This window comes from Chiroxiphia lanceolata, chromosome 3 (assembly GCF_009829145.1).
Source record: "Chiroxiphia lanceolata isolate bChiLan1 chromosome 3, bChiLan1.pri, whole genome shotgun sequence".
Classification (NCBI taxonomy): Eukaryota; Metazoa; Chordata; class Aves; order Passeriformes; family Pipridae; genus Chiroxiphia; species Chiroxiphia lanceolata.
In genome coordinates this window covers 13,964,323-13,986,451 of record NC_045639.1, presented here as the reverse complement: position 1 = coordinate 13,986,451, position 22,129 = coordinate 13,964,323, and the positions used below count along the sequence as shown (strand labels likewise).

At 36.8% G+C, this 22,129-nt stretch overlaps 1 protein-coding gene across 30 annotated transcripts in view; it reads right to left on the bottom strand.

The window, feature by feature from the left end:
• Nucleotides 1-22,129, bottom strand: part of NRXN1 (neurexin 1) — a 711,718-nt gene that overhangs the window by 533,314 nt on the left and 156,275 nt on the right. The window lies entirely within an intron of this gene.

Genomic DNA, 22,129 nt, shown 5'->3' with positions numbered 1-22,129 from the left:
GACTTGATATTTCCCCTCTACACAGCACTGGTGAGGCCACATCTGGAACACTGTGTTCAGGTCTAGGCTCCTCAGTGCAAGACAGACATAAAGCTACTTGAGAAAGCCAAATGACTAAGGGACTTAAGCACCCCTCATGCAACGAAAGGCTGAGAGAGCTGTGACTGTTAATCCTAGAAGAGGCTTAGGGACAATCTTACTGATGTATAGGAATACCTGAAGAAAAGATATAAAGAAGATGGAGCCAGGTTCTTTTCAGTGTTGACCTGAGGTAGTGGACCTAATGGGAACACAGGAGGTGCTGTCTGAACATCAAGAAACCCTTTTACTGTGATGGTGACTAAGCACTGGCACAGGTTGCCCGGAGAGGCTGTAGAGTCTCCATCACTGGAAATACTAAAAAACTCATAAACATATGGACACTGTCCTGGGCAACCTGTTCTAGGTGACTCTGCTTGAGCTAAGGGGCTGAACACCACAATCGCCCAGGGGTCCCATCCAACCTCATCCATTCATAAGAAAGAAGAGCCTGCACAGATATTCAGTAATCACACCTATTAATATCAGCTTCACAAAAGCTACAGCAAGACTACACACATTCTGTAACACACCTTCTCCTATCTCCACTCAGTCTTGTTCAATAGACTGCATAACAAGAAACAGTACTAGATCCTCTTTATTACACACTAAGATCTCCAAGTCAAACCTATATGACTAAAGAAAAAAGGCTTGTGTAGCCTTAGAAAAATATTTGACATTTCAGCCTACATACAGTAAGTTCCATTATTGTTACAAAAGATCAGAACTTCTCTTAATAGGCTGCCTCTCCACGCTGGGAAGAGCATCATGGTTAAGCATGCAGAGAATGATGATGCAATTACACTGAAGTACCTCACTCTCAGTGACATCTTAGTACTTTCCATAGGAAAGGAAGATTAGACAACAAGGCATAGATCTCAGGCTGTTGGCTCTTCAAAACAGGCTCTCTGGAATATTTTGTTCTTCCGCAGATCAAAATACATACTTTTTCTAACCACTTAGCTCTTTTACATTTATAGTTCCTGACGCTCAGTAGGATCACAAAGTTCACAATGCATAATGGTAGGGCATGCATCTAATACAAAGATTAGAGAAAATGTACTCAAAAGAACATTTGACCAAGGTTATACAAGTGATGAGAATCCTTTTGTCATGCAGTCTCCAAAATTATTTTCTTATACTCCGAGACTGATGGCAGCTAAATTGAAAACATGTAAATACAATACAGATTCTGTACAGTGTATAACTGCAGTCCCATTTCCAGAGTTCAAAGCTGAAGGAAGACAGACATTCCTTTTGTATCAAGGATTCTATTTATTTAAGTTGCCACCACTAAGTAATGTCTAAGATAACTTAAAAAAAGCTTGGTTTAAGCTTTAGAAGTTTTCCTCAGGTTCATTTGTTTGCCAGTGTTATGGTAAGCTAGCCATTAAATTCCCCACTTCACAGCAGTGATATTCTACAGAAATTATTTGCAATGTATCCCTCCAACTCAGTCATTTTATTCTGAAAGTCCAAGCCAGTAACAGAACTCACTTTCTCTATAGGATCATACTTTCAAATACAAAACCAGTTGCTTCAGCTTATTTCTCCCCATACGGAAAAATCACCTGTTCTCTTCTGGAGCTTGATTTCCCATCCCAATTCTGGTCTCTGCTCCACACACTGCCAGTGATATCACTGCCCTCCCTATATCAGCTGCCTTATCATGCATAAGTCAGCTGTGGGAGAAGAGAGGCAGGGACAAATCTTGAATCAAAAGCAGCCAACACTGGCTAAAACAGTAGCATTTGCCAAGTAAATTATTTCTATAACTCTAAAATATGATATTTCTGTTATTCTATAGAGATTCTAATAGTTCCATGATTCTGTGAATTCAAATATTTTACTTCAATAAGACAGAACAAGTATGAAACGTGCATTTCACAGATCTGATAATTCAACGATATGGCTAAAAAGAATGAACACACTTAAAATTTTAAAGTGGCCTGCCAGCCCAGTGGTGAATTCTCTCTCCTTCTCACCTCACTCTAGTTGCTCTTTCTGAAAAGGGGGAAGGAGGAAAATCCCATTCCTACCTCCCCAGAAAAGTATTTGGTTACATTTGGAATGGTTAAAACAGTTCAGTTTAGCTCTAATTACAAAGCACAAAGAAAATGCAAACAAATAAAAAACTAAGCAGATGGGAGGAGAAAGAAGAAAACCTTTTTTTCACTTTCAGTTTGAGATCTCGGGAGTTTAAATACCCACACAAGGTTTGGGTGCAATTTATGCCCATACCAAGAGTTAAGTCACCTGTTAGGACTGCTAAAAGGTAATTTTGCTCACATGCAAAGTCTATGGAACAAGCTAGTCTTGAATGCACTCCATCACTTCTGCCAAAACTGTTCCATTTTGAAGGAGTAACCACTTCCTCGAGGAGGATCCTAAACAAAAACCCCCCAAGAACATCTAACTTGCTCCTTGTGTCATTGCTTAAGCTTTTTATAAGAATAGCAAGGGGTCTGTCAAGCTCCATTTTTGTGATAGATGTACTCTGCAGACAGCAAAGCCTCTGCTGTCAATCTGAATCTGTTATCATTCTTATAAATGGGCCATTTGACAGTTTTCATCACACTGTTGGAAGGATTCTTGTTATCCCAGCTCTTGTGCAAAAATCTTTCTTCTGTGTATGTCAGCAAAGAGCTTGACTTTAAAACACATTTTTACTACATGTTATGCAGTAAGACACAGTGCAAGTTTCCATGCTGATGAGAAAACCTTCTGAGAAAATACTTACGTACTTGCATGATTCTTCTGTGACAAAAAATGTTAGGATTTAAGCAGACAAAAATGCTATCCTAATCCATCATTCATTTCATCCCACTATGAACAGAACAGATTAAAAAAATAATCTAAATCTATGCATTTTTTACAATATGGTGTCAGGTATACCCAGAGGGATTCTTACTGATGCTGTACAGGTGAAGATTATTGCCAGGTGACATGGACAATTTTGTGTGGCTTTTTATGAGTTAGGGAGCACAATAAGCTTTTCTCAACTCCCTGACCTATTGACAGTGCAAATTCCCAACTTTCATGTTTATACTTGAAAATTCAGAAGTTGCTTCTACTCGCATTAAAACCATGACCAAAGTCCCATATAGTTGATCACCTCTCAGATGAGATGTTTTAGATATTTTCTGAACTGTTCCCTTCTAGGGGATTTATTTATAAGGAGAACTCTTAAATTAAAAAAAAAAAAAAAAAGGGAAGTTATAGCTAGTTAAAAGAATTAATAACTATCAACCCTATAACAGCAAAAAATATCTAACTATGATTCTAAAAATAACCCCCCAACTTTTAGAATCTTTATTTAGCCTATTAAAGCAGACTAATACAAAAGTGCAAGTCACCATATGCTATCAAAACATTACCAGCTACTTCGTTTTACCTGACCACTACCACTGCCAGATCTAGCACTTAACTGTGACTGTCAGTAATGGGACCAGGAGAATTCCTACAGACTAGGAATTCTTTCAGGCAGAAGCTACATAGCATCTTTTGTTCGTGGAAGGCTCAGCACACAGAGCAAATCTTCCTCACCAGCCACAGTCAGATTAATTTATAATAAAATGATGTAATCACAGGCAAACTAGGCAAATAACACTTGTTCCACACTTAGGAAAAAAACTCTACAGTCTTAGTTGCCTTTTTAACTGTAATGAAATATCTTCCCTCTCTACTTTTGCTTCAATCTAACCATCATCTAACTTGCAGGACTGTACAGCTCAGTGTTCAATATATGTCAATGGCAGTCCAGTCCTAACTGTTCCTTTCCATTCAAGGTTTAGCATGAGCCCACACTGAGAAACTGCAACTGGAAAACAAATGCAATATTCTTGCCAAAGACTAAGCAGAAATGCATAAGATCATAATGGAAAACATCCAGTACTAATGACTCAAATTCATGTAGCTCATTTCAGGAGATGATTCATAACTAACCTATAAATTTCACTAATTGGAAATTCCTCTCAGTGCTTACAATCAAGGGAAGAAAATAAAATTAAGACACTTCCTGCATGCTGGTCAAAAACCCCAAATAAGGCAACCATTAACTGCATTTTTGGGACAGACACCTCTCAATTACATCTACACAACCCAAAGATCAGTAATACCTATATAAACACATATATACACACACATACACACAACAGAACAAAGACTGAGTATTTGTATGGCAAAAAAAAAAAAAGTTATTAATTGTTTTACTCCCCTAAAAAAAAAACCAGAAAATCATTTAAATACTAAAGATAGATTGAAAGGATGTAGCAGTAAGGGTATTTAGCAAATTTCAGTAATTACATATTTGGTATGCTGCAATATAATAATTCTTAAAAACAAACAAACAAAATAATTAGGATTTTCCAGTGCATACCATGTCACAATACACTAAATTCAGGACCAGTCATTCATAGTTTTGTGAAAAAAGGAGGACTGGAATGAACTTGTGCAACACTGAAAGTTTGTTTTAATTCATTACTCAGGTCCTAGTCCAGAGTTATTAATTAGTTAAAAAGCAGTCAGTTCAAATGAGGATAATTCAGACTTGACTCTACCTCTTTCCTTGACTCTTGCCAGATCCCACCTCCCTACCCACATGCCTGCAGACCAGTATAATTGACCCAGCTTGTAGCCACCCCCTAATTCAAAGGGCATTTGCCTCACTGAAGCTCTGCCCTCTAAGTTACTCTTCAGAGCACTATTTCATGCTCTGCAATCACAACAGCAAGAATCTTTCATTTAAAAAAAAAAAAAAAAGTAGGCTAATAACTCATGAGCTCATGAGCCTGGTACATAGCCAAAGATCTGTAATATGGGTTAACATCTGACCAAACTGTGAAAGTAATTGCAGCTTCTCCTGTAAAGTAGCTCCATACCTTCCCTGTGTGACCTGAAACATGCACCTCTAGTGACAGACCTCTCCTCTGACAGTACTGTGGTATTTCAGCTTTGCTGTAGCCTTTAAAAAAACCCCAATCCAATATCCTTTTCAAGATCCTATGTCCTATTACAGCACTGAATTCTGACAAAAAAACAACAACAACAACACAAACAAAAAAACAACACTAAAAAAAACCCTAGTCCTGAAAGCATACCAGTATTTAAAAACTGACACCCCTACCACATCATGAGAAGTTAGGGCTGATTATTTCTTTGAGGAACTAAGAATCTGTGGCAGCACCACAATCCTTTGGCTACTGGCAGGAAATATCACCTATGACTGCGCATGCAGAGAACAGCAAGCCATTAAAAACAGAACCTGAAACAGGGCATTTAGCATTTCATTTCCTATTTCCCATATGTCCATAAATGAATAGCATGGAAAATACTGAAGGAATTGTGTTTTTTCTGGAAAAGTTTAGAAATACTTCATCTTGGTTTGGGTTACCCCCACATCTTGCAGTAGATAAAAACAGACTCGAGCCCCATAATGCAAACTGGAGAATACTCACAACTGGGGGGGGTCTAACAGACTTTTAACAAAATATAAATGGAAATACTTTGCATTTCATTTTTTGCACCCTCGCTACTCCGTTTCTCAGCTCTGTTTCTAAGCTGATGTGCACATATGCACACACACTTTAAGGCCCTATATTCAATGAACGGATAAGAAAGAAGCAAAACAGGAAGCTGCCAATCAGGCACTTTAAAATTTCCACCTGAAAAGTAGTGCTATATGTTGGTCACACCATGATAATATGGGTGTACTCATCTAACATCATCAAGCACAGTTACGTCATCTTCTTGCCTGCTGTCACAAATGCAGAGAAATGGCTACAAAGAATTCTCCTTTACCTGTCCAAGGGCAGCAGGAGTTGTACTGCTTACTCATTAAAGGAAAGGTTGGCACTTTGGACAAGCATCTCTCCAAAGAGAAAACTGCTCTTTGGAAAGGAGAATAAGAAGATATTGCTGTGTACTATAACCAGTGAAAGTTAAATGTCTACCCTAAATCCAGCTGGAATTGCATCAGGATGCTATGAAAAACAACAACAACAACAAAAATCAATCAAAGTAAGTCCTCCTATACTCATTTACTGAGTCTATAGATGATATGACATTGTCCTGACAATCATAACTTTAGCAGTAGTTTTTGCAGGATATGGTCAAGTGCAAGGATTTCACATAGAAATAGACAGGTACAGCGAAATAAGTGGATCTCAGCCCCAGAAATCCCATCTTGTACAAGTTTAAAATGCTCCCTTACCTTTAAGCTACAGTGTATTTTGATGTTTCTAAAAAAGGTGAAAAATGGGATAAAAATCTTGACTAAAGTCAGATGCCACATGTAAAACAAAGAACAAATTAGAAAGCTTCCTTTCCTACCCTTATTAAAAGGCCTTACCTTTCAAAGTAACCCATGTATACTTCTCAGTACGGGTTTCTTTCCCTTAAAGACCTGAATATCAAGAAAGTGCTGAAAGCCACTCTTTCAAAAAATGAGAGCACTTGCCAATAAATCACAACTGTTTTACCATATGCCACATCATTCTGCCAAGTATCACCAGCCTGTTCTACTTTTAAGCAAATTTCATTATAACATAGCTCAGAGCAATGCTCATTAAAAAGTATACTGAAAAATGTCAAGTTGTTTTTATATTAAAAAATGTGACTTTGTTTTCCATGAAGATTTGAGACTGGTATCTATTGAAGAGAAAAATCTGAGAAAGCTCACCTCAGAAACTCACCACTCACTTCTGAGAACAAGATGACAGCCCTGTCATCTGCTCCATCACACACTAATGTTGATTGTTACTTTGAGGACTGTCCATTTCCCAGCACCCTGGTGAGATCTCCAACCTCTGCACATTCATTCATCACCCTCTCTGTTGATCTTATTAAGCAGGAGTTCAAGATACAGCTGTTTCTTTGGATAACTTTTGAATAGGTGTGTTCAGCCTTTTGTATTACAGAGGTTCACTCCAGGCAGTTCTAAGGGCCTTCTAAGAAATCTTTAAGCCCTTTCAGCTTTTTCACAAGCATGTGAAACCCAGCATGTGAAACCCAGCACCAGATTTTCCATAGAGCAGTTGACAAGATTGGTCTTTACCTGATGAACTCTCCAAAAACTAGTCCAAATGCTGACCTAATTTAAACTCTGATCTCACTGGACTCATGGGGTAGAGTATGCAAATCAACTCAAATCTGGCTTTAGATTCTGTTTGATTTGTTTTGTCCAGAAATAGATCAACTTGTGGTTTTCACATTTTAGCTTGCTGAATCATTGCTAAACCTACCACAGGCTAAAAAAGCATACAGACATTAGCTTTTCATTAGAAAAATAATCCTTTCTTCCATTTACTCACATCCAATATTTCTCAGACAACAACAGGACCAACAGTCGATCAAGAAACATGCCTGCTTCCTGGTATTGTTACGGTTTAGTGGACATTATAAACTACTCATTCAAAGTAAAATTCTTAAATTTCAAGACTGAAAAAAGTCACAATCAATTGGGGCTTACAGCATATGAATCACAGTACAGAAGTTATGCCTGTCACAAAAACTTTCTTTTGAAAAAAAAAAATAAGATTTTTCTGTCAGATTCCAAAATATGATGTAAGGGTACTACATGTTTTGGTCTATATGTTATAATGCATGTCCAACCACAAGCTACTGGCTACTGCCAGTATTAATAAAATTAAACACCATAGTACAGCCTCTGAAAAGCAAGGTAACTCTAGGATCATCCTATGTAACTGATGTTCAAAATTCAGTTTTAATGAATATATGAGACTGCTTATATTTCCTTTCCATTATAGCATCATTTTCATATATATTCTCACATGCCCTCCTACAACAGTAGGGAATTTCTAAAGATCTTTCTGTTCCAGATCGGTAATTTGCTTTTTCTAGGTATTTTCATTCTTGTTGACCCTTCTTGCACAGTTTTAGTTCAGTTAGCCAAACTTGGACCAAAACTATTACTCTTATTTTTTTAAGGGCTATATTACAATTAATAAGTGCTTTAAGGGCAAAGACTATCTGTTCAGCCTATCACTCAGTGTTTTTTTCCATTCACATTCTTTTTAAACCCATAAGTCTCAAAGAAGTGCCTATGGAGAGCAACATTTAAAACAGCTATTCTATCATCTGGTGCTGAAATAGCAAAGTGAACAATTTTACTATTATTATACTAAAGTTTCATTCTCAATTGTATTGAAACAGTACTGAAGCACTGTTTATTAGGCTGTTTAGCCCATGACAACAATTTTTTTTTAAGACTTCCTTCTCATCCCACCTTAAATGCCTCAGTTCTACCTTTACTCTGCATTTGGAATTAGTTATATGAATTAATCCTATTTATAATATGCAAATAGTGAAAGGGTAACTGCTAATAACCTATCCCCCTTTGCCCTGTTAAGTTCCATCACACCTTTCCAGAAATAAATGGACCATGGTCCCGAATATTTCAAAGAAACACCAAATGCTAAGGACTTTAGATCAGATTTTAGATCAAATGCCTTTTTATTTTAGATTCTTAATATTGTCAGTTACAATTATGTCTTTGGTAACATAAGTTTTCCAGTGCAACTTATAAGGAGCAATGTATTGTTGATCTGTTTCTAAGCAGGATTAGGCACAACCTGGCTTAAGTGGAAGTTTTAATACAAACTTCACAGTTTTGGGAACACATTACTCTTTCTTATCACGCACAGAAGGTTTAAATAACACGGCAAACTAGTAACAGCTGAACAAAACAGGGAACAAACTCTGTCTCTCAGATCTCTACTGTAGATCTGTGATGGTACAAAACCAACTTGGAAGTTCCTAGATGACATTACAGGTCAATAGCTCAGATTTTAAACACTTTGGTGCAGCATAATTTGGATGTATCTGTGCAACACATATTAATGCTTGCATTAGTTACTTCCTGACACTTCATAAGACCAGCCAAATAAACTGATTTTAATGATTGGGAGTATTACTTCTACTGTACGAGTATAGGAATGGAAACAAAGAGCAGATTGATGACTTGCCCCAAGGCACAATAAACCCATGTTAGAATGCAGACAGAAGAACAATTCACAAATATTAGTCTTGCATTAGAAAAACCGCTGATAACAAGGTAACTACAGATAAAATAATACCTGCTTTCTTCTCAACTTTCATGCAGCGCAAAGAAACAGAATCAGATGGTGCTGCAAGTCAGAGGTACACACTTTGCAAGGTATGCTTATGCAAAGGTATACACTTTTGAACTCCAAGGGAAGTTTTCAATTCCTTCCTTTTAAATAGCATAGGATTAGTTACTATTCATTTTCCACATTTGTTCTGCGCTAGCGTCCCACAGAGTATCAATAATTAATGCCAGACATGAAACGCAGAGCTTTAATACAGACCCCCTCCCAGGCTAACGCCCTGCTTGCCACAGCCTGTCCCTCTTCACAGTTGTAACTTCTCCTTGCTTTAATTGAACTAAAAGCAGCATCAGGCAGATAAACACGAACGCTTTTGTACAGTGAGACTTACTACAATGATTTTGAGACAAACATGCAGAGACCGTGTGACTTTTAGCATTTATCAAAGTGAAGGATTAAGAGCACCAGGGCTATAGCCAGATGGGACAGACAGGCACTGTGGGAACCTGCTTTGTAACATTCTTGCAACTGTTTTAATGAAAAGTTAAATCCTACTCAGCTTTCTGATGCCCTGAGTCACTTTTAATCGAATCCAGTTTTTCAAGGGAAGTTTTACAGATGCTTTGCATGAGCAGATACCACAATTAGAAAGTGTATAAACAGACTTTCAAACAGCATTTTAACAAGAATGTAAAAACACACACTTCTGTCAATGTTGCAGTCAGATGCTAATTAAGGAAGTATTCAAATGCCTATCTTCAAGGATCACTCTTGAAAGCATAGAGACTAATTCTAGAAGAAACAGAAGAATCTTATCTTGCTGTCTAATTGGTCTAGTGGTGAGTTATGAACGCTGCATTGAGAGTTGATGTCAACTGCCTCCTGGTCACAGATTGTATCTACCTTTGTGTTTCAGTAAAGCCAGTGAAGTGCACCTGGATTACATCCTACCACCAACAATAACTGTGCTGAAGAAGTCCACGTGAGGACCACACTTGATCTTTGCCTCTTGTGTGAAGAATTCCAGGCAAATTGTTCTCTACCTTTCCAGCAAATTTAAAGCTAGTGAATCATTAACATTCCCCACAGGTAAACTTTGCAATTTCCAGTAATGTCAATTTATAGCCAGATTATTAACATGTATTTGTTAAATACAGAAGGCACTATTTCTCTGGCATTTATTTCTCTACTGTTATTTGGAAAAGCCTATTATTTACTCTAGTAAAAAGAAAAATAAAGTTGGCTTGCAGCATTGACACCTCAACCTACTTTTAGTAATTGAAGTGACTGATTAAACAAAAGTGAGAAAGGTTGGAAGAAATAAAACCTTACCTATCAAAAATAAAAATTTTAAGAATAAATGAGTCCACAAAAACTTAAACCTAAACTAACCATACTACTAAATGATTCATTTGCTACTATTAGCATACATTCTCAGAATAGCCTTGTTTGATTTACCTTCAAATCAAAAGAAAAAAGACTGAGAGCTATCAAACTTTTAACATTTAGAACTAATTAATGGCAGAAAAAGAAACCATATAAAAATATTTAACAGCCTGGGCTGCACACAGAGTGAACCTATTTCCAGACCACATTTAGACATAACAGCTAGTTATGTCTAAATTCACTAGTTTGGACCAGAGAAAATTATGTATGCAGTGTATAAACACAGGATTACCTCGTTGAAAAGCAAGTGTTACAGAAGTATTTTTGAAGAATGAATGTCAAACAATTTTACTATTTTTCTAAAACAAGCTTGGAAAATGTAATACATAGGGAAAGGAGGTAAACACTGTTTAGACCAAATAATTAAAGAAACACCATATTTTCAGCAAAGATGCAATTGTGAACTTCTCTAACAGGCTGGGGTTAATTCACAAGTTCTCTCCTTATCATATTGACCACAGGTTGATCTGATCAAATGGGACTTGCTTCAAGCAGAAATTGGACTAAATGACCACTCAAGGTCCCTGCTACTTTAAAGAGGGGACAGAACCCTTGATTTTGCAGTCAGAAGTCCTTTACTGTGATAAATCTTCCTGATACCATAAAACAATACTGTAACATGGTAATGTGGCAGATAACATTTGCCTTCTGCAAATCTCCTGGAAACAGGAGATTACAAAGGATACAGAAGTTTCCACTGATTTTCATGGCTTCAGGTCCTTCTGCTCTCCTCTACCTCTGTATGCATAGACAGAAACACGCTCCAACAGTAGGGTGGAAAGGTCATGGATTCCATTCTGTTTCAGATCAAGACTCTTCCAAGAAGCAGATCCTGTCCAAAACTTTCTAATAGAAGATGACTCCATGGAGAACATAAAATGTATTTAAAACGAAAACAAACAAGAAAAAACCCAAACAAACCTAACAAACAAAACCCAAAAGCAAAACAGACAAAAACCAAGCAAACACAAAAAGATTTTGCCTGGAGTACTGCATCCAACTCTGAGGCCCTAAAAAGGAGAATGACATGAACCTGCTGTAGTGAGTCCAGAAGGGGCCACCAAGATGATCAAAGGACTGGAGCACCTTTCCTGCAAAGAAAGGCTGAGGGGGTTGGGAGCATTCAGCCTGGAGAAGAGAATGTTCCATTGAGATCTCATTACAGCCTTTCAGTACCTAAAGGGGGCTTACAAGAAAGATGAAGAAGGATTTTTTACAAAAGCTTGTAGTGACAGGACAAGGTAGAATGGCTTTAAACTGAAAGGGAGTAGGTTTAAATTAGATATTAGGAAGAAATTCTTCACTATTAGAGTGGAGAGGCACTGGAACATGTTGCCCAGAGATGACATGGATGCCCCGTCCGTACAAGTGTTTAAGGTTGGATGAGGCTTTGAGCAACCTGGTCTAATGGAAGGTGTCCCTTCCTGTGGCAGAGGGGGTTGAACCTGGTCGGTCTTTAAGGTCCCTTCTAATCCAAACCAATCAATGAATTACCTATTTCCTCTCTCTTGGTTTTTTGCTACCCTGTTTTTATTTAAGCGTAATAGATACGACTCTCAGTGAAATTTCTTCCTGCCAATAAATTACCATATTGCTTGAATACATTTACAAGTAACCTTACTTTACAATCTACTTGGACAGGGATTTTTAAGTGCACTATCTGCATGCAAGCTCTTCAATCAGTCAAGTTACTATATATATATCTTTTTATTATTTTTTTATAAAGTGTAGTAATTTAAATACGGCAAAAAAAATACATTCATCTTGATGAAGGTGACATGAATCTCTAAAAAAATATGTTATTTAATACTCTCTTCTCTATTGCTGTAAGTGTTAAATACACATTTCCTTGCAGAAAGAATTAAAAAAATCCCCAACCAAGTCTTACCCAAATCTTAGCACTAAAGTAAACTAAACCTTATAACAACATGCACAGTACAAAGCAAGTTAAATGCAAAATACCATTTATGAATATTTTAAAAAATGCAAGAAGTCCATGTGTCAAGTGGTAATACACTTATTTCTTGAGCAAGGATTTTTAATATCATGTAAATATGTATTGCAAATAAGAAAAACAATTTCTTATTTAAATATGATCTTCTCTTCAAGAATTTCAACACTCATGTAACTTCCACCACAGCCAAACCATGAAGATTAGTCTCAGACTAGACTCTATAAGTACCAGAATTGATGACCACAACATAAAAATCTGTAGTTGCTCGAGTACTGACAAGTTTAATTTTATTTGTAATACTGCAGAGAGGCAAATCATTTCACTAAGAACTGAAAGGAACCACTAGACTGCCACTGATGTTTGAATGAAATGGTACACTTGGGTTTTTTCCCCCCAGTGGAAGAATTCCATTTTTATTTACCAAACTGGACTAAAACTGTTGACCAGGAACCTTTTCCTCAACATTGTGTCTGTTTTACTCATTAGGACCTCAGTGATGCCGCAAACTGGCTTTACAAGGGATAATATTAGTGGTTGAGCCAATAACAAATATCCAGAAAGCTAAACACTCAGTTCCACATCAGTCGGGAAGGAAGGATGTCCAGAGAAGAGTCTCTTTCGACCATCTGATCAAAACTGCTCAGGGTAAGTCCAGGCAACTTGTATCAAGTCTCAGCCACTCTCTGCTAAAGTAACTACTTAGGGGTGAAGGACAAGGTGGGATACTAAGTGCAAACTTCCTCAGTTTCCTTGTATTTTGTTGAACACAGCCTGAATCTCAGGTTATGGGTTTTTAGGCACTGTTGATATGCACTTAGAAGGAAAGCAGGTAGGAAAGCCTAGGAAATGTTGCTATTTGATCATGTCAGTTTTGTTCTGTGTTCACCCTGACAATCTTAATACCTCTAGAGTACCTTATCAGGTGGTAAATTGGGTTTTGGGAAAGGATAGCAACACATGCAATGAACAAAGCCTAAATACCTATCCTGAAAAGGTTGCCATCTATAAGAAAATGGGCAGTAGGCAAAAGATGTTAGGTTGTAATTATATTGTGGATTACATTTGAGAGAAATTCTGCTTGTTCTGCAAGAACAAAATGTAAACATTCAGCAAAATGTAAACCCCCTCATTCTAAGAATTTTAAAATCCCCAGCTATTAGCCACTGTTTCACAGAATTGCATACTTGCACTCAGAAAAAATGAAAACCTAGTTCAACTATATTACACCTTCATATCTTTGAATATGCAACTTCACTAATCTTTTCTACTGGTAAAAGGATCTTATTCTTGGACTAGAGTACACAACCCACTAGGAGTAATGTTGGCAAGGGTTTGTCTCTAATAGCCCTCCATGCTGCACAAAATTCTGGTTTGCTGGCTAACATGGTATAAAATATCATGAAGTTGACTCAAGTTACTTTTGAGACATATTTCTGTAAAAAAATCTATCCTATATCTTCAGAAGCATTACAGAACCATATTTTATCTATTCTGTGTGAGAAGGCTGACAAATACTAAGCACCATCCACAAGCTCATATATCAGAGTACTTTATTCCCAAATCTGCTAAGAATTCCTTGATAGTAAAAGAAAGGGGGGGATCTGGGGAGATCAAGGAGAACCAAAGCAATTACTGCAGCCAAGTTTATACGGTAGGAAGCAAAGTACCAGAAGGAAATATTTTCGAGAGGATCTTGTGAACTTAAGTGACAGAGTGTCAGGGAGTTGAACTCCACAGGAATCAGATATTCAGTTCTTCTACCATGTTCTCTGCCATGGCATGCTTTAATCAACCATTTTTCTGAGGGACAACAGAAGAAGACTTGAACTCCTTCCACCATTCACACAAACACATACACTACAGATATTTTTCTTCCTTTTGCTCTATTACTGCTAAAGATTATTTCTGGCTCTCACTGGCTCTAGTTAAAGACAGTGGAAGGAAACATGGAATTTTAGATGAAACAAAACAGGACCCAGTATCTACAGTAGATAAATGAGGAATCTGAAGGCAATATTAATAATTTCCTGTTCATTATTATAATTTTGTTCTCTATTTCTTACCCTCCCACTTTAGATAAGGCAATGTATACCAAGGTACCTAATGCAAATTATGGTCTTCTCAGAGCTGATATAAGTTTGACTGTAAGAGTTACTACATTTTAGGATATCCTCCAACCACAGTATTGGAGAAATACTGGAAATACAGGCTGATTAAAAGACAGACAGTTAAAATACTAAGGCAACTTCTCTTCCCATTCCTGTAACTTCCAGTTACCTGTTCCTGGCACACCTGCACATTTGAAAAAGAAATAATTGACCTTTCAGCATTTTTTTTTATTTACAGAATACTTTACTGCTAAACTGAAGACAAAATTTAGCATCCAAAAAAAAAACCAAAAAACAAATAAACCCAAGTTGAGAGTTTAATAATCATGTGGAATGCAACAGATGTATTTGCCTTTTTAATATTACATAAAAAGTTCAGAACTGTTATCCAAAATCTTTTTAAAAGCATAAACATATTTGAGGATAAAATATTTTGCAAGTTCATTTCAGTTTTGTCAAACTGTTTTTGTCAATAAAAAACAAATCAAAAAGACACTGATGTTTTTCAGACTGCTCACGTAATTTATGAAAGATATGCAAAAATCTAATAAAATTCTCAGTTTCACTTAAAAAACCTCACCAAATACTCAAATAACCTTAGACAATAATTTCTGATTTTCCCTTTGACCTGTATTCATTACTCACACCAATTTTCCCCCAATAGCCACTGAAAAAAATTTCCATATAGAATTCATAACAAAAAAATCCACCAGTATATTCCTTAAGACAAACGCTACTAAATAGCTTCAAATACTTATTTTGCAAATACATAGCAAGTGATGATATTCATATACTACATGGCTCCACTTCATAAAAATGTGTATCTCCAGAAACCAACTGCAGATCACACACAGTCTTTCTTCAATCAAATCTGCATTATAATTTCTAAAAAAAATCAATTAGGCATATAAAGCAATTACCTGTTTTTAAGAACAGCATAATTTGTTTCTTCCCAACTGAAAAACATAACACATGTAAACAAGGAGCAGCACAGTGGCCTGACTACTGTGAACAACTGTATTGAAATGGAAACTGCAACAGCATCAGCTGTATCATATGTTACAAGAGCATTTAAAACTGTTCCCTTCACGAGATGAGCTGTAAAGTCTCAGTTCAGCACAGCACTCACCTGGCAGGGGGATTCACATACCTTCATGCTTCTGCACCATTCTTTCTCCCACTGAATTAATTTAAAGCATTTTTGTCTTAAGTTACCTGAAGACTAACAACTAATTTCAGTAGTGAATTAGGAAAAGAATTTCTGACAAAACATCAAGCCATCAAAGGGCAGGAGAACAACTGAGAATCAGCATCATTTAGGATGCATATGAAAGCAGGATAAGCACAGGCAAAACAAACCTCACATTAGGAAGAAAATTCAAAAGGCTGAATGCATTAGGTAGATAATGCATGCAACTGGTTTTCAGTTAAATTCCCTTCAAAACCTTATTTGTGTTTAACCTGCAGCAATGCTGAAAAGAAAGGGAATACAATAAAAAGGCAGAGTTGCAACGGTAGAATTAACAAAGATTGCCCAATAGGTCATTGTCATTGTGCAGCTGAACATCACCTTGTATCCTAGGAAACGCCAAGATGTTCCAAACACCATCATGTCTCTTCCTCAAGTTACAATTCAGCTCCACTAATCATATCATCACTGCTCACCCATTCAAGTCTTTAGGTCCCCAAGGTTTAGTTAGGCTTCTCCTTAGTCACTTCTCTTCACATGCCTTTCCTGTCCTCTCAGTAAGAGACTAACTTCTCTCAATTTTATTGTACATAAATACAGCAATACAGCACTCTCCTCAGACAAATCAAGAGTAACCTGAAGAAATCAGCAAGGTAAAGTACAGGAAAAGCAGGAAAAGGTAGTCTTTCACCTCCTTCTCCTACTTCCAGCCTTTACTCAGATTTACAATAAAAGGTGCATACAGAATCTCTACTACTGTTCAGCCTCCTTGAGCTCTGCATTCATCTAACCATATATAAAGAAAAATATACAGGCAGAATAAATAGGAACCAAATTAAGCAAAGAGGGAAAGAAGGAATGAGGCAGAGAATATATTCAGAGAAGCAAAAGAAAAAAAAAATCACAGAACTGAAACCAAGAGAGACAAAAATAAGGGAGGGACTGGAAGACAGAAGTGAATACAGAACACAAGAAACATCTTATACACATATTCACTGGGCATCTCTTAAAAGAAAGCTGTTGCTATGCTACTTGGTGCTATGGTAGTCTTCAAAATAAGATCCAACTGAACATATTAGTTCCAGAGTGTCGAATGCGTGACATACCACTTGAAAAGATTTGCATTTCTACTAATTTTTAAACAAGTTATTACCAGCACATTCATTGTCCAAACATTCTAAAAGGGAAACGTAACAAAGAGCCACCACACACAGAGCCACCCACCCACTCCTCTTTTAACACATCTACAAACACCTTTACACTACAAACAGGTAATGAAATTTTACTATTCCAAAAAAATGAATAAAGGTTTTCCTACTACCAACAGTCTTCTGGCCTTCAGATCAAGATTCTTTTTACCAATCAAAGCCACATACACCGATGATTCTCCCTGATTAGTTTTGCTGTATTTTGCAGGGGGGAACAAAGACACTTGAAGGTAGCAAAGACTGCTAAAACTGAAAAGTGCAGATTCAAATATTGGATTTCAGCTGGTTTACATAAATTGGGGCTCAAGACAATATTTCATCAGGGACTATGTACTGAGCATTTTCAAGAAAACCACAAAAATAACATTGCATTTTTTTATGTACATATATATATTATATATATATATTTATAAATGGGTTTCAAGCTAGAAGCTAAGAAATACTTGCAACTTCCCTTACAAAGTACTTTCAATTTTCATAATAAATCTAATTTCATACGGTTCTCTAAGTGTGCATCTAAATATATTTTGAACATATCTACCACCATTTTCTCAGCAGACCCATATGCCAAGGGCCAAAGTTCGGACAATACATTTGCAGTAGGACCCAAGAAACTTAAAGTTCACTTCCTCACCGAAACACACCTTTCCAAAACAGCAAACACAAGCCATTTGTTTATTTTCAGTAGTCTTTCTCAGAAGGAAAGTGAAACGTGTCCAGATAATCAAAATTCACATCATGACCAAGATCCAAAAAAGTCTGAACTTGGGTAGCAACCGGAGTGCTTCAAACCAACAAGAGAGCAGTTCTGCCCTACCTCCTTTTACACTGTGCTGCATCACTCATTTGCTACCCAGCAATTAGTTTTTCAGACCTTCTGGCAACATGATGTAAGCAGTGCCAAAAAAACCCCAAAAAACCCACCCCCAAAGGCCCTGAAGCTTAATCAAAGAACAAAGGCAACAAAAATACACACACACGCACAAATTCATGCCAAGACTGAAGATGGTTGTCACAATTTCTGAGCAGCAACAGGTCACAGCATTTCCAATTGATGATCCAATAATATAGTAACAGAGAACCTTCAAATGATTGTTCCCTGAAGTTTTTAAATTTAAAGTCTCTAAATTACTAAGTATATTTTCATTAATAAAGGTCAGAATACTTAACTATCCTGTATGGTGTTACAGTATTCTTTATACCAATAAATTCCCACCTTGTTCTGTAAAGTTCTCTTACAAAATCCACTATAACCCTGAAATAAGGTAGCATTTTTATAGGAGAATTTTTATAGGAGCATGTTTTGCATAATATCTGAGGCTTTAATTAAATATTCAGAGTAGTACTTCAAAGTCTTCCAACGTTAACTAGCTTTGCATCTAATAAAGCAAATAGCTCGACTTTACTAGAAGTAGAGCCTGCTAATGGCAACTGGACTTTTCTCCCTTCCCTCTGCTCACGTTTCACCTTTAAATCAATGCTGAATTATAAGTATGCCCCCCAAAAAGTCTATAAATCTAAAAATCCCATGACATATGCCAAGGGTACTTTAACCTGCATAGTGATTGTATTAAATATTAGACATTTTCTATCTTAAAAGTATATTTTCTATATTGCTTTCCCACAACACCTGAAGAAGTTTCAGCACACTCACGGGAGCTACAAGGGAATACCCATTCTAAGAACCTTCCCTCTGTGGATACTCTTAAGCCCCTACTCCATAAAGTTTGACTTGCAAATCTCATTGCTCAAACTGAGAAGTTCACCTACAGACCTTCGCTTCTAGGTCTGTATCAATCTAGAGTTAATTCTTAAGCAGAGGAAAACATTCACACTTCATTCTCCATATAATATGGTTGCAAAGGAGAGGTTGCAAGCGATATCACATCCTCACAGGTGGGAAAGGCTGTAAGTAGCACAGAGGACACTAGAAGTCTCTCCTCTCAATGCCTCAATATCTTTTTTCTCCATATCATCATTGCAGTTTTGCTCTACTTGCCCCTTCCAGAAGCTTCCTTTTAGAGAAAAGGAAGAAAGAACCACCTTTTAAAACAGCTAAAGCCTTCAGAAACTTGAATACTAATAGTGTTTGCAGTACTTTGCATTGAGTCTCTCCTACCTCATGCTTATCTTCTATTTCAATTTGAAAACTTGCAGATAACAGCATTTACAGATTGCCTAGTGATCCATGACTTTTGTCTTCAATATCACTGTACTATCTAGATACTAATATTATATTTTTTTTTTTAATCCTGTGTGGTAGATACAATCTGCTATTTATGGCTGCAAGAGCTAAGAAGCACTATGTTCTTGTCCTTTCATGCCTTTTTCATGTGATTCATGGTAAGTTTATCTTCTCATTTATTATTGTAGATATTCAGTTTCCATGAAGAAAAACAAAAAGAAAGACATATTTCATAAAATCTTTAAATCTTGCTGCCAAGGTTTACGTGGTTCCAGAATGTTCACGTGGTATCAAGAAATGGCCTGGATTTAAAAGCCAGTAGAGGCAATTAAACACAATGACACCCTTCATGGTTCAAGATGCCCTTCCCTGAGTGATAGATAACTAGACCCTGGAAGCATATTCTGAGAAGCAACACTACACATTTATCCTTTTATTTTTTCCTGGGTACTGATGTTGAGCATCCTACAGAAAACAAAACTCTAAGTCTGGAGACATTTCTGCTCTGGCCTTAACAAAGACATATTTAAATTAGGGATCATAGCTTAGAATACAGTATTAAAAATATAGAAATCTCTGGTGGAAAAGAAACAAACACACTGTTGCATGGTTGCAGACATTTGTTGGCAAACAGAGACACTTCTATAGTCCTTTTTTCTATTATTCCCTTAGTTGGTCATGCAACCATCAAATCTCCTGCAAAAAAACAACTTCATGTTGTTAGTTTAATTCACTTATCTCCTGTGTGTGGCCTTTTTTTTTGAATTTGTATGCACCACAATACTGGCCCAGTTTAAACTCCCTAAGTAATACTGCACTAGAGTTTCTGGCAAGATTAATGGGAAGTGGATTTTTGGAAAACCCTCTAAGCACTTTCTTTGTAAATGGCCACAGGATGCTTCATGAAATAAGAAGTATTTCTCACAAGTCAGCTTTTCTGTGTATTTTTTACTACTTGAACTTGAATAGAGGTCTAAGATCCTTATACTCCAGAGGTTACATGAGGATTTTGCCTTTGAGTTCACTTTCTGCATACAGAAAACACTTTAAAAATAATTAATCATAGAACCATAGAATGGTTGGTTTTGGAACAGACCTTAAAGAACCAACCCCCCTACCGTCTTCTACTAGACCAGGTTGCTGAGAACTCCATCCAGCCTGGCCCTGAACACTTCCAGGGATCAGGCATCCATAACTTCTGTGGGCAACCTGTGTCAGTGCATCACCATCCTCACAGTAAAGAATTTCTTCCTAATATCTAATTTAAACCTACTCTCTCGCAGTTTGGAGCCATTCCCCCCGTGTCGTCACTACATGCTCTTGTAAATAGTCTCTCTGTTAAGAGGTCATATCAAAAATATTTGATTCCAAGTTTCATTTTCAGGTGTTAGCTTTTTTTTTTTTCCAGAACACACAAAGAGCAACTGGTTCAGTTGTAACTAGCTCTGAGGAAAAGCATTTTACAAAGCTAGTTTGCAAGGACATAATGATCTGTGAAGTTGCAAATTTGCAAGTGTTTTATGAAAAACCATATAATTAAAGTATCTCCATTGAATTGCCAGGTTTTCAAAATTTCACCAGGGACATACTCCCTCTGACATTACACCCATTTCCCATCTGATCTGATAAAAAAGAAGCAGCAGTTCATATTAGCCCCTTCACCTATATTTTCTTTCCACTCCTCTGAGCTCACAAATGATTTTTCACTTCCCTTTACTTACTAGTGAACTAACACTTTCAATAGGGACAAAAAACCAGAAGTTCAAATCATTAACATAATTTCCTTCTCCTATTAATTTGTCCCAGAAATATTTTTAATCATTTTAGGATAGATATTTCCAAGACAGGCACATGAAGATGATTTAAAGACCTTTCCATGTCTCTGCTGGCAATCCCCTCATTGAGATCATGAATCGATTGTGAGCACCAGAAATTTCACTGCAGAGTCACAAATCTCAACAAGCAAGAAATGCAGCTGCATTGTTACAATTATAAAAAAAAAAAGCATAAATCTTGCATTCAGTAATGCCTGGAAATCAATTTTAGAACAGTCTTCCTATTCAGATACATGAAAAACGCTTTTACAGGCAAGAGAGAAGGGATTGATTTTTAGGCAAAAATATAAAAATCTGAAGAGCAACTAGGTAGTGGAGTGAATCATGCAAGAGTTGAGAGTCTAATCTCCTGTGGTTTACTGTATAAGGTCTACTGTGATACAAACCTGACCTGGCATTCCACCCATTGATAAATTCTATGTATCACATAGCATAGCAAATTATCTACACAGCACACTTAATTAATGGAATAGAAAAATCCAAATCCACACATTTTTTTATTTCTACAGCCTTCCAAAAGGCCTTTAAAAAATGGAAGACTCTCAGAGTTAGTGCCTTCAAAGGAAAATCAGTTAATTTTAGCCTATGTTACATTCAAGAATGCATTTTATGAACTAATGATGGTTTTTACCAGAAGAAAATAAGTAGGCTCCATACTTTCACAGTAAACTTTCATTTTATTATTTTAGCAGAAAACTTCACTCACTGTACCATGTGACATGATATAATTGCCTCACATGAAAGATAAATGCCAGTTTCTGCTGTATGGTCCAGGAAGATGGGAATTGGAATTCAGTTGCATGATGAGCCTCTCCTGCTAAAGAACTTTACAGCCTTCTGAGTTAAATGTTCAAGCAAACGTGCAAGTGAGCCCAGCATTTATCTTAGTCTCTAACTGCTCACACAACAGGTATTTATAACCAGAAGAAAAGCCCATTGGTGAAGATATTAAGGTGAGCTACTGCTTCCAAAGAAAAACAGGTGTCAAATACATTCATGATGTAACTCCAATTTGGATCATTCTGGAAGACCACAGGGTT